Source organism: Meleagris gallopavo, chromosome 1 (assembly GCF_000146605.3).
Source record: "Meleagris gallopavo isolate NT-WF06-2002-E0010 breed Aviagen turkey brand Nicholas breeding stock chromosome 1, Turkey_5.1, whole genome shotgun sequence".
Lineage (NCBI taxonomy): Eukaryota > Metazoa > Chordata > Aves > Galliformes > Phasianidae > Meleagris > Meleagris gallopavo.
Window position 1 is genome coordinate 127,520,779 of NC_015011.2, and position 10,798 is coordinate 127,531,576.

Genomic DNA, 10,798 nt, shown 5'->3' on the forward strand with positions numbered 1-10,798 from the left:
ATACATTCTAGTCTCTCTCCCATATAAAGAGCAATTGCACCACATCTCCTTGCTGGCCTGTCTTTCCTGAGAAGGACATAGCCACCAATGACCACATTACAGTCATGTGAGGTGTCCCACCATGTCTCTGTAATTGCCACCATAATCTCCTGCCCAAACATGGATTTCTAACTCCTCCTGCTTATGCCCCAATCTGCATGTTGCTGCATGCATTGGTGTACAGGCACTTCAGGGAGTGAGCTGAGCACGCCAATTTCACCTAGGGGGTGGGAGGCCTCCTGGTCTTCATCAGAACTAGAGCACTGCCCCACCAGTGCAAGTCTATCAACAACCCCATCCACATGCTGGTGTCAGGAGACGGCCATTGCTGAAGGTGCTGCAAGGGGCTGGGAAAATGCTTTAAAGGCACCTTTCATTACCACTGTCCACCCCAATCATTGCTTGGGATGCAGAATAGAGCATCTTGAAATCACAAGCAACATGAAAGAGGAACCAGAGCTTGGAAAGGAGGGAACCGTTGATAAAAGCGGGCAGTTGTATGTACATAAGTTGCTGGTCACCATGCTTGTCTGGCCATGATCAGTGCAGGCTGTCGTATGTGTGTTTGTGTGCGTCTGCAGGCATGCACATGTGCACACCTGTTTGTGTGAGTGCAAGTACCCAGTGGCAGCAAGGCTCAGACTTGCTCCCAGCTGCCCAGGGCCATGCAGCTCCCTAATGCCAGCATCTATGCCACCCACATACAGGCTGACAGACTTTTGGAAAGCAATTGTGCTTCACCTCACTCGGAATACATAGTTCCACACAGTAAAGCTGTAATCCCTCTTGAAACCTCTTTACGTTCTCAGCTACAAAACTGTCACCGCCATGAGTTATGCCTTTTCACCAGCAGTGAAGAAAAGCCTGCATGCCATGCTTGTAGCAATCTGCCCCAGTGGAGGTGATCTACTCTTGCTGTTGCCGCTGCCTACAGTCTCACTGTGCTCACATCCACTGCTTGATCTTCTTCAGTGTTCTGTGTGCATCGATGAATGTCAGTGGGTGACATTTTTTCCACATGAAGGAGTTCAGTGACACATCCCTGCTTCATGTGCACTTCCACATCTGACCCAATGTGTGAGACTGCCGCTCTGCTGCCATCTGTAACACGGCAATAACACATCATGGAATATTGGTGGGAAGGTTCAGCCCCTACTGCCACACCACCAACATCCACCTCTGATGTCATGGGCCAACAACATAGAATAAGAGGCATTCCTTTTGGAGCAGCCCTCAGAAAATTCACTCAGCCACCACTTACTGCCTTTCATTCCAGTTGGCGGTTGCTAAAGTGCGCATGGGGACTGTGGGTGACTGCAGCCACAGGGAAATGGGGAAATCACAGAAACACAGGGGATGGAATAGACCTCAAGACATCACTGAGTCCAATCCCTCTGCTAGAGCAGGAACCCTGTGACAGGTCGCCCAGCTAGCCGTCCTGATGGCTCTTGAATGCCTCCAAAGGAGGAGACTCCACAACCTCTCTGGGCAACCTGTTCCAGTGCTCCATCACGGACCTTCTTATGTACAAGTTTTTTTTAAAATAATAAAGTTTGGACTGGTTGAAAACATCTATTTTCCTTTTTATTTAATTATCAAATATTTTCCCCTTGGCTTTGTATTGTGCACTTGATGCACATTCGCCGAAAGTGATGGGATTCTTCCCAGCACCACTCCCACATTCTATCACCAGTTTACATTTTTGGTACAATCTGATGAATAATATTAATAAAATGGTGCAGGAGGAAATAATTAAAAAAAAAACACAACACATTATCAGTACTTGTTTTCTTTCTGTTTCAAAGCAGGGAAACTTTATGAGCAATAAAAAAAATGATACAAAATACTTTTATAGTTTTCAATTATATATATATACACTTCAGTTTGGACAAACTGTACTATGCTGTTACCTTTTTTTTTCCCCCCTCAGACTAAAAATCTATTTATTTGTAATAAATAAATAAATAAACGAACAAACAAATAAATGTGATTGAGTTTTGCCTAAATCTCTCAAAGCCTTGCTGTATGTGTTTTTGTTTTATTTTATTAATATTTCTTGCCATTATATTTCCATAAAGTACTTTCTCCATCTCATGCCTTTAGAGGATGTCACTTCTATTCACTGTAAAAATTCACTTTCAAAACGGTCCTTTTGGCAACAAATGGAAAAATGCTATCAATGGTAGAGGAACTCTGTATCATATTACAAATGTTCACTCCTATTATGTTTTTCACTGTTGAGAACTAGAGACACTCACAACTTGTCAGGAAAGATACAGAAACCCATCTGATATACCTAGCAGAACTAATGAGCTTGGGCTGCTTCATAACCAGCTATAAAAGCATGTGGAAAGCCAAACCAACTTCCTCATTTTGGGTGAGCTTGAGTGAGCATTTCATTCAAATTACCTCCAAGTGTTTATTTTACATGTTGGCTTATAAGATTTTTTAAATTCTCTTGGGAGACAAAAACTGACTCCAAGGACTAAAAAGACTCTAAACTGGAAGCGGCTGTGATAAAACATAGAATATCTTCAAAAATAAAATAAAGGGAAAAAAGGGAAGAAAGGGTAGGAAAAAGGGAAATGGGAAAACTGGAAAAGAAGAAAAGAGAAAAAAAAATACAGGGAAGCCACTATAGAATGGCTTGGCGATCATCGAGTACAACCCCACAACTTCTCTGGGCAGCATGTTCCAGTGCCTCTCCACCCTCTGAGTGTAAATTTCTCCTCTAACATCTAATCTAAATCTCCCCTCTTTTAGTTTATTATGTTCCCCCTTGATTATCACTGTCTGCCTGTATAAAATGTCAGTTTCCCTCCTTTTTATAAGCTCCCTTTGAGTACTAGAACATCACGGTGACATCTCCCCAGAGCCTTCTCTTCTCCAAGCTAAACAAGCCCAACTCCCTCAACCCTTCTTCATAGGGGAGATGCTTCCAGCTCTCTGATTATCTGATCACATCAGTTTTCTTCAGACAGAATTAAAAAAAAAAAAAAAGGGGATATGTTTGTGTGCCCCAAATGAGTAGAGCTCACTGTCGCAGAATTCATTATCTTTTAGTCCACACATCCTAATGGGGTAGTCCCTACAAATAATCTTCCTGAAAGGAAAAGAGTAGAAAAGTTGAAGACCGCAGAGGATTACACATAAGACATAAAGGAAGCAAATACCAATTAGAAAATGAAAGGAAGTTGGGTTTGCTTGTTTTTATTTTAAAAAGTAAAAAAAAAAAGAATTACAAGAAACTTGGACAAGGGAGAGAAGAAGCAAAAGAAATGTGAAGAAGATTAAGAGAGGGACATCTGTTATGGAGGATGTTATATTTCAGTCATCATAAGGAGAGAGTGGATATAGAGGCAAGAGACCACTTTTTTCTCCTCATTTTTCTTGACCAGCCAGTCATCATTTGGCCTTTATGGGTCCTTTTTTTATTATTATTATCTGAGCAAAGAAAAGCCTTATACCCTTCAACTGACACACAACCTCACAGGTGTTAATACCAGGGATCTTAGAAATCTTCTTACTGCTGCATCCGTTCCTCTTCTCTGAAATGTAAAGTCAGAGAAAATAGATGTGGAAGAGAGAGCAGGCAGAGATATAGGAGAAATTATGCTGTCAAACACAAGATGCAGGAAAGGAATCATTTTACATTCTGAGCAAATTTGAGTTAATTGACTACTTGATGGAGTAAAGAGAACTAATTCCATTTATTATGCTCCCACTTAATGTAACAAAATAAAATAAAATAAAATAAAATGCTGAGTTATTAGCACTGTACTTTTTACTTGAGCAAGAAAATCATATAAGTTTCCAGTTCCTTACAGATGAAGAAAAGCACAAGCAACTAAAGTGGTGTAGAGAAAGAACAAATGTGAGGGTATGAAAGCCTGAAGTTCAGTGATTTGTCATGCAATTCTTAGACCAGAATCTATGGTCAGGCATTCTGATGTGTTGGATGTGAGGTCCAAAATGCAAAGACAACTTGAATAAATGAATGCATAGGTATTTTCCAGATGTATTCTGTCTAATCATGTACTGGGCTGTAGCTTAAACTACTCAGTGAGGAAATAGTAAAAACATTTTGCTTCTGAGATTTGGTAGCTGAAAGTTAAAATTCCCTCCACCTCAGCCATGAAGTCTGTATCTCCGTGAAATGTGCAATAATGTGAATTTGTCTGCACTATGTATCACCTGACAAATTGATTTTCTTTCTGAAATGTAACAGTAAATAAAGCACATAACAGAAAAAAAAAAAAGTTAATATAGAGCATTTGAAAGATATCCTTTTTGAGGATGAGAACCACTTTACTAGGCCTTGGTTTGCTTTTTTCTCTGCTTTCAGCCTTGTAATCAGTAAGGGCATAAATATTAAAAGCAGAACTCAGATACGAAAAGTCAGGAAACAAAATGACTTTGCTTGACATCTGTTGTCTTAATTGAAGAGCAGAGGAGCAATATATTCCCCTACTCATTCTATCTGTAACACGAATCATGCTAAAGGTTAGAAGAAGCACAATGGTTTGGCTGAGGCAGATAGATAAACTGACGGAGACACAAAGACTCCTGGTTGCCCTTGCTTACACTAGGATACTTGAAAGTAATGCTAGTCACTGTGTTGTGATGCTTCTGGTTGTGCAGGAGGTGACTTTGTGACTCCCAGGGAGAGCATGGCCCCAAGAGAGGCTACTTTAATGGCACTGCTTCACTGCTTGCAGAGGCGGAATCCATCAGCCTGGCTTCCCAGAGTTTTTTGGGTAGCTTTCATCCAGCTTGGTTCTTGCCCACTACCCTCTTCCTCCAGCACACCACTGGGTGACACCATTTCTTTTTTCCTCCACAGCAAAGAATTCCTTAGCTTTTGTCTTTCTCCTTAACAGAGGCACGGTGAATATAAGAGAAACCTTTATCTATTTGCTAGACACAGAGGCAAAGCTCAAGCAGCTTCACAGTTACTTTTTTTCTCTTCTCTCCAAAACAGAGAGAGGAAAATTACTGAATTACTGAATGTTTGCTTTTTTTTTTTCCTGAGAAAACATCCTAGGATCTGTACATATTTTACCTGCTACACACAGTTTTGAAATGCAAGATTTCTCTCTGTGGAAACAGTGTAATAATGGGGTTGCTGAAGGTGCCAGAACATTGTTTGAAAAAAATACTGTTGCCTGAGACTCATGGAGGCACTCACAGCACCATAACTGATGTTATGATATGACACAGTTTCTATAAATAATCACAAAAGCACCTTTAATTTATGGCAGCTTTCAGTATTCTTTTTAGCTGTTATCCTACATAAGAAATATGAAGAATGTAATGGAAAATAAATAATTCACTGTAGATTTGGATATAAGTACACTGAAGTAATGAAATAAAGTTCCTACTGTTTAGTCACCATAGGTGTTTATTACAATTATGAAGAAAAAAGCAGGAGAAAATGAAGTCAAATTAGAGTTACGTAAAGACACAGACAGAACTGAGGTGAAACTGATAATGCCTTTAAACATATTTAGCATTTCTTCTCTCTTCTCAAGACTCAGTGACCTCATCTTTTTTAAGCAGTAGTTGCTGTTTAAAGTGGTTCTTCTTTGATCTGATTTCCAACTACTAGACCACATAGCAGCTGCAGAATTATGTTTTCCTCACCAAGATTTAGACTAAGTTTTTCTTCTTTATGGTAAAGAATTTACAAATGTAATTCGTATTCTTTACATTTCTAGATAGAAGATTGTAACTTGCTCTATGGACCCCCATTTGATGTTTTGTATTATATTTCTTCTCCAACTAATAACTAAAAACAGTTTCAAAATTTAATGCCTTGTACTGTCATATTTATGCTGCTTTTCTTGACGTGGCCCTTGGTTTTGCCTCTGGCCTTCTGAAAAACAAGTCGATTTTAGGGAACTGTTTTGTTTTCTACAATCCTGAGCTACCTAAGAGTGACTTATTTGAAATCATCCTACCAGTTATAATCACAAAGATGCTTGATTTAGAAACCCTAATCTTCTGTAGAGCTTCTCCATTTTTGCAGAAGTTTTCTTTCATTAGCCATCTCATGTATATAACTGTCTAGAGTCTTAGCTGAGAAACTCTAAGCACTGCTGCAAGACCAGCTAGGTTTTCCACTAGCTGAGATAGATACTGATACACATCTGCAAAGCTTGTGGTTATCGGTGATTCCTGTGGAATGAAATTTCTGTTTCATGGTTGTTTACTTAAGGACTGACAAGGAAGATTTAAGGGCTGACAGAGCAGAGTTAAGATGATTCTCTGAGTTGATGGAACCTACATATACAAAAGAAGGAAAGATATTCAAAGATGTATGGGTAAGTTAAAAGCTCTAGCACTCAAAAGGTAGAGAATGGAAAAGTAATGTGTCCAGTGCAAATCTTAAACTACATTACAGTTTTTACTTCTCTGGACTTCTGTGCTTTTTTCTCCCCATTAAATTTCTGTCTTTTCCAGAGTACAGATTGAACTGTTTTACTTCTTGTACTCCTGCTCTATCCACTTCAGCCTTTTGAGTAGATGAAACAGAATCCTCTTACCTACCAAAAACCATGTGATACCTGTCAAAAAACATGTGATACCTGATGCCAATGCTGATCTGTCCTCTTTCCACATCTTGTTTACTATTCATTGTCCAAAACATAGCTCACACCCTGTATAACACACGTGACTCAAGGCCTTCCCTAGATACAAAATTATTATTTTTCTCCTGGGCTTTCTTGTAGCCTGCTCTAAAAGCCAAGCAATACACAAACATTAATTAAATTATTTTCATAATACACCAGTGAGACAACGAGGTATTATTATACCCAATTTAGACACGGAGAACTAACGTATGAGAAACTGTGGTTCTACAGGTAAGCTATCAACACCTTTAGCTACATAGCTTGGACCATTCTTGGAACAGGGCTGAGCTATTGACTAAATGAGGTAGTCTTACTGTAGAAAAAAAAGTGCATGATCATGTAATTAAAGACTAAGTCATAGCACAAATGCCTGATAGGGTCAAAAAAGGTTTCTCAATCAGCTGTAATTTTGATATTTCCTAACTTTCCAAGCTCAATTTATGGTACTCAATTATGTTATTTCAATATAGTTAATATTTTTAAATTGCAGGATCAACCTCCATACAATATCAGGGAAAACAAAAACAAACAAACAAACAAACAAACAGAAACAACCAACAAATAGGAATTCAATTTTAACACATTACCCTGACTTTCTCATGAGTCACCAGAAGGGTGTGAACACATGCTCCTGGTATAGACCTGCAATACCTGGGTTGCCACAGGGTTTGTTTCTTCTGAGGTCTACAACCACCTGCTGCTAGACAAAAAGCGATTTGAGAGGAAAATAACAGTGCAGTTTCTATTCTGGATTATCAGAGAAGAGTCTGTTAGCACCCACAGTAGACAGATGCAATAAAATCACAACCTAAGAAGAGGAAAGAATTTCTTAGCAGTTATGATGGTCAAGAATTGAAATGGCACTTGGAGACACAGTTGAGTGAAAGGAGTTGGTAGGTCAGGTTGATGGTTGTATTTGGTGGTCTCAGGCTTTTTTTCAAGCTACATAATCATAGGATTCTAAAATTCTATAGTCATAGCAGTAAGTTGTTACTTTTTTTTTTTTTATGAGTCTTAGGTACAGAGATACTATTCAATCAGCAGGCTTGATGAGATTATTTTCTAATATCAGATTCTGATATGGTGAATTTTACTCTCAGCACTGAAAATAAAGGCATTGTTTTTTCTCAGTCTCCCAGATATGGCCTCTGATGTTCTATTTTTTGCACCTTGGGCTCTGCTGACCAGACATATCTTGAGCTGCCTTTCCTTAATAAAACATTACAGGCTATTTACTTGTAATTAATTAAACTAACAAGCAGAATTCTCAGGCAGGAGAAATAATTTAGAAAAGCTTAGATTTAAAGCTCTGGAAATTTCAGTGAGAAACAACAGAAACTTTTAATTCAAAGAATTGACCTAGTTATACTGGATGGTCTCCACAGGTTTTCAAATGGTTAAATGTCTTTTTTCAAACACTGCAGGATGTCTTGAAGAGAGATTCAATTGTGGAGAGGTGTAAAGTGTGAAATAGCAAAAGTCAGAATGATGTCTGTGGGCTCTTATATGAGTGGGATCAACACACAGAAATTGAGTTATTTTAAAACATTACTCTTTCTACTTTGCTTATATTTAAAGTTTAGTGAAAGCAGTGCTACATTTTGTGCAGATTCCTAAAAGAAAAAATCAACATCTTTCACACTGTCAGATTTACTAAGCATCACTATTATTATTATGCAAATAGAGTACTCCAGAACCTGATCTAAAAATAGGAGAATCGTAAGATCTGATTGTAGATAAAAGCATGAGAGAGATCAGACTGAAGAAGTACAGCTAAAAATAGGTTAGAAAGCAGATATAAAAATAGCTATCTATGACATAATGTCCCATCAGACTACTGATTCCTTTAATCTCAGTTTCCTCCTAATCCAATGGCCTCTTCCTTCACCTTTCTCTCTCCGCAGGTACTTACCCTTCATACATTTGTCCATTCTTTTCCAAGTGCTCCCTTGCATTTGCTGGTAGTCATTCATTAGCCTACATTTCTTCAGCTCACGGTATTCCAGTTGCCATCTCCCTTTTATTTATTGTCACGTGTTGTAGCAAGTTACAATTTCTTCCCTTTTTTATTGATATAGTTCTTTCTTTCTTACTTGTCACTTCCATCTAGCCTTTCAATTATTTTTACCCTTGCTTCATCATCCTCTTGAGTCAATCCATCCCAGTCTTCAATTTGTTCAATCCTTTCCTAATTTATCTGTTCCCGTGGACTACATTCTATTTACACTGGCTCTTTATCATCGGCAACATTGTCCCTGTTCTCTTAATTTATACCTTCCACGCCCACATCTTTCCTCATTTCACCTCAACACATTCAGCCACTATCTAAATTGTGCCTGATTCCCATTCCGACTTCATTTGGTTTAAACCCTTTCTTCCTACAGGTTCTGTATCTACTTCAGAGCCCAGGGAAAACAGATAACATCTATAGAGTATACTATAGATAATTTACAGTTGCAGCTAAGGTGAAGACAAGCCCAAACATTTACCAATATGAGGCATTGAAGGAAGTCCACAGGAAAATAGAAAAGGTCTCCATTCCACAAACCACATTTTTTCTTAGGTTTTCTTTGGATATGATAAGCATATAATGAAAAAAAAAAAAGTTTCTGATTATCCACTCTAATTTATTCCTCAGTAAAAGTACTTCATTCTTTGTCACCTTTAACAATTCCTATGATTTAGCTGTAGTTTTGGTTTAGAATGCAGATAGATGCCATGACACCAGTCCTTCAGTCTGCAAGAATTTATTTACATAGTTATTTTGTCAGAAGACAATGAGAGCAACGAATTCTAAATTAGCAGATTTATTTTATGTTGTATCTTGAGAGCAGCAGTCTGCTCACCCCTCTGGGCATCCAGGCACAGGGGAACCAGGACTGCAATGATATCTAGGCAAGTCATACACATAGCTTGTGACTCAGTGTGTCAGCCTAGTCTGAGACTTATGCCAAGATAGCTATGCATCCTGTTGATACAACGGTTATTTTAGCAAGGCTGTTTTTCAGAATGGAACTGTATAGCCTCTAAGCCTAAGAGAGCATAGGAAAACTTTGGAATTTTTATTGAATTTATTTTCTGGTGCATTTGTTTGTTTGTTTGTTCTTCTATGCAGAAAACCATGTTTTCTTTGGATTCTTTCACCTTCATGTTTTCTCCTACTTGTAGGGCTAAGAAATTCCTGGTAAATCTGCCAACAGCTAGAGCTGTGAGTTTATGGAGTAGCTTACAAACTGAAAGTCCTAGAAATACCTGTTGTCATTCAGGTTTTATTCTAAAATAGCTTTCTCAGAACTACAGAATAGCATGTTTAAAAATGAAATTAAGTAAAATGTAAATGATTCTAGATATTAAAAGGATTACTTTAAAAAGATGAGCTCAGAAGGATTTTCCCCTTCAGTGTGCTTTGTCGTGCTTTGTTTGCAAACAGTGACTGTAAGTCTCTTCTTTGGCAATGTTTGCTTTCTCAGCATAGAATTCTCAAGGGTTGATCAAGAGTGCTCCCTCTCTGGTGCAGATGCTGACGTATAAATGTTCTGCAGATGAAAAGGAAACATACCTGCTAGCATCTAGGGACAACACCTGATTGTTTCTAATTCCTCTTTGCAAAGAGTGACCACTTGTTTCCACTTCTGAGAAACCACCTCTTGCATAAGCACTAAATACTACTGTGCGTGCCTATGAAACACTCAGTGCTTAAATTTAAGCGTGTGACTATTCACACTCAAATCTTATTTAAATGTGTACAATTACTGGCTTTTTTTTTTTTAAGATTTAATTTCTCTTTCATCTTTTCATAGCTGAATTCTCCTCCTCTGAGACCCAAAAAACAAGCTTTGAAAAAGCCCCTGGAAGCATTTCCAGGCTAAAAAGCCTCAGGAATACTTGTCTGTGTTTCTAGCTTTGTGCCTCCAGTAAACATTCTCATAAAAAATCTTATTCACCTGACTCTTGAGGGGTGAAAAGGGGTCAGGAAACTGGAAAGCTACTGTTTCCCACTTTTTTTTTCTCCTTTCTCTCTCTCCTTCAATTACTCTTTTCTATTTTACCTGTTTTTTTTCAAGATGTATTACTTAATTTCAGTGAGGAAGGAAGGAAGGAAGGAAGGAAGGAAGGAAGGAAGGAAG